This window comes from Oratosquilla oratoria, chromosome 7 (assembly GCF_046742065.1).
Source record: "Oratosquilla oratoria isolate Oo_2021 chromosome 7, ASM4674206v1, whole genome shotgun sequence".
Classification (NCBI taxonomy): Eukaryota; Metazoa; Arthropoda; class Malacostraca; order Stomatopoda; family Squillidae; genus Oratosquilla; species Oratosquilla oratoria.
In genome coordinates this window covers 24,891,063-24,894,712 of record NC_134783.1, presented here as the reverse complement: position 1 = coordinate 24,894,712, position 3,650 = coordinate 24,891,063, and positions in this window count along the sequence as shown.

Sequence of the window (3,650 nt, the reverse complement as noted above, 5' to 3'; positions counted from 1 at the left end):
CTGGAGATTGTGACCTTGATCGTCTATTCTAGATGCCTCTAGGCGATTTTATTCAGCTGAAGGAAGTCCTCCCAGTTCTCCGAATCGAGAGGTCGATCAAAATTTCTCCACGATTGGCTCTTTCGTTGAGGTTAACAACTTCTGTCGTTTATTCTGAATATCCAGCGAATCGAAAACCTAGCGAGAACCAATTCTCCAGAAAACTAAATTATTCCGGTAAATTAAACTTCCGGGGGGACTGTGAGAGTTTCCGGCACCGGAACTTTCCGGTCACATCAGCTCCTGGAGTTTTGGGAACCCTGGAAGCTGTATTCCCGGTTGCCTGGGGTTCCGGTACCTGGAATTATCGGAACCGGAGGAAATCCCGGTAAGGATCCGGGATCAATTTCATCATCTCCTTCACTCGGTCCAATATCGCTGAGAAGGCGCGCCGGCCCAATGGCCTCATTAACAGCTACTTTACCCCGGATTGGAAACCAATATTGTGCTTCAGTCTACAGCAATATTGTTGTAGAGGCTGGAACTTCTTCTTCTTCTTCTTCTTCTTCTTCTTCTTCGTCTTCTTCTTCTTCTTCTTCTTCTTCTTCTTCTTCTTCTTCTTCTTCTTCTTCTTCTTCTTCTTCTTCTTCTTCTTCTTCTTCTTCTTCTTCTTCTTCTTCTTCTTCTTCTTCTTCCTTTTTTTTATTTAATTTTTTTTTTTTTTTTTTTTTTTCGAGCTTTTCTTTGGGACCTCTTAGCTGACCTCTGTCCCTATTGAACTTCAACGTAGTACCCTCGCTTATAAAGCACTGTTCCTATTTCCCGAGAGACTATCAGCCCTGTGCAAAATCATCTGGTGTCCGGTCTCTGTTTTTGGTTTTGGTCTTTCGACTCTTGAAAGCTTCTGGAGACCCCAAGACACCTCAGAATCCCAAGAAACCCAAGTAGCTTAGGCTGGGGAACTATTGGTTTTATGCCATCAGCTTGTAGTGTCATCTGATGCCACTAAACATGGTCTTCTTTATCTGAGGAACTCGACCCAAAGATGACGGGGATCTATATTATGTAATTATATACTTTTACATATCGTCAAGCGATTTTCTTCTGTTGAGGGAAACCCTCTAAAGTCTTTAAACGTAATGGAAAGGAAAAATATGTTTTTTTTTTCATTTATTATTGCTATTATTCTTTTTAGAATAACGACGCAGAACAGGAACAAAAAATGGCAAAGGAAAAGTATAGAATCCACAAGAACACGCAGGAGCCATTGTTTCATATGCGGAAGAATGTTAGGAGCGAAGGTCACTCTAAAGTCAGAAGTTATAAGGGTACGAACTATAGACTTAATCGAATGCTTTATAGTCTCGAGACTATAAGGTCAGAGACTATCTTGATATCCTTCCATACCAGGTGTCACTTTTCCTTTTGAGTCAGATTACCGCCAAGTGATTTTATTTGCCATTGTGGCAAAAAACAAAAGTCTGTAGTGAATTATTTAAATCAAAATTGGAACTATTAGAATTAACCATTAAGGTTAAAATTCAACACTAGAAACTAAAATTAATCTTTAGATAAAAAATTACAAATGAAACAATTGTGAAAAAAATTGGTAATGAACTATTTTAATTAAAATTGGAATTATTAGAATTAGCCATTAAAATAAAAAACCAACACTAGAAACTAAAATTAATTTCTAGATTAAAGATTACAATAAAAAACTATTTTACTCATCATTGTGGCAAAAAAAAAAAAAAAATTGGTAGCGAATTATTTTAATTAGAATTGGAATTATTAGAATCAACCATTAAAATTAAAAATCAACACTAGAAACTAATATAATTTTTTAAATTAGAAATTACAATAGAAAAAAATACTTATCATTGTGGCAAAAATTGGCAGCGAATTTCAATTAGAATTGGAATTATAAGAATTAACCATTAAAATTAAAAATCAACACTAGAAACTAGAATTAATTTTTAAAATAAAAATTACATCGGAAGAAATCGAAAACAAAAAAATAGAATAAAATTAGAAAATAAATAAATTTGATCTTCCTGTTTGCATACGATTGTCGTGAAGACGAAAACAAAAGACTATCAAAACAGAACTTTGTTGTGACATTTTCTTCCGGGTTGGTCTGCCAGCTGTCGCCATGCTATCTGATGGAAGAGCATACAGACAGTAGACCTTTTGGTCCATAACTACGTCAAACGAACCACTTTACTCTCCCGCCGAAAGAGTTCAATGTCCGCAGAATTTTCACGCTGGATTTAAATCATCTGTCCTTTCCTCGCTCTTACTATTTCTCTTTTTTTCTCTTTTTTCTCTTTTCGCCTTCTCTTCTTCTGTCCTATCCTTCTCTCTTACCCTGTCCTTCTTCTCTTCTCTATTTGTCTCCTCTCCTTCTCTTCTCTCTTTCTCTCTTTCTCTTCTCTCCTTTCATTTTCTCCTCGTCTCCTTCTCTCTTTCTCTCCTTCTCTCCTCTTCTTTGCTCCTTCTCCACTTCTCTTCTCTTCTTCGCTTTTCCTTTCCTTCTCCCCTCTCTTTTCCTTTTCTCCTCTTCTCCTCTCTTTCCTTCTCTCCTTCTCTCCTCTTCTTTGCTCCTTCTCTCCTCTCCTTCTTCCCTTCTCTTCTCTCTTTCTCTCCTCTCCTCTCATTTTCTCTTCTTCTCCTTCTCTCTTTCTCTCCTTCTCTCCTCTTCTTTGCTCGTTCTCCACTTCTCTTCTCTTCTTCTCTCTTCTTTTCCTTCTCCCCTCTCTTTTCCTTTTCTCTTCTCCTCTCTTTCCTTCTCTTCTTCTCTCCTTTTCTTTGCTCCTTCTCTACCTCTCTTCCCCCTTCTCTCTTTCTCTTCTTCACTCCTTCTATCCTTCTCTTCTCTCCTTTTCTGCATCCCTCCTCTTCTTTTCATTATTTTCTCCTTCTCTCTTTCCTTATATCTCTCCTTCTCTACATTTCTCCTCTTTTTCTCTTCTTTTCTCCGTCTCTCCTTCTCTCCTTCCTTATATCTCTCCTTCCCTACATCTCTCCTCTTTTTCTCGTCTCTTCTCCATCTCTCTTTCTCTCCTTTTTTATATCTCTCCTCTTTTTCTCTTTTCTTCATTTCTCTTTCTCTCCTTCCCTATATCTCTCCTTTACATATCTCCTCTTCTCTTTATTTCTCTTTATCTCCTTCTCTCTATGCCTTATCGTTTTCTCTCTATTCATTTGTTCAACAATTGTCTCTTATGCCACTCACCCCCTCAGTCTTGCTCCATCAATTTGATTCCTTTGATTAACATCAAAACTAAAGTTTTGTATAAGGACGAGAGGAAATATGCAAAATAATTCCCTCCTCGTTTGTGATCTGTTGTTAGTTATGTCTTGCTTTTATCAACACAGCAAATAGTCATGTATTACCCTTTTACAGAAAACTGAAGTGAAACTATCTGGAGTATAATATAAAAAATAACAAACAATTCGATTGATTCCAGAAGTTTCCTTGGCAACGATCGCTGGCTGAGCGGGTTAGGTCGTTGTTACTTGCGGCGAAGGTCGAGGGGATGGTGGTTCGAATCCTGCCACCGGGAAGTTGAACCAAGGGCATAGTTCATTAGATTCCACGCTATAAAGCCCTCTGTGAGGGGCACCTTCCTAGCCTTCCGATAGGGGGGAGTTTGTGACGTTAAACCTTT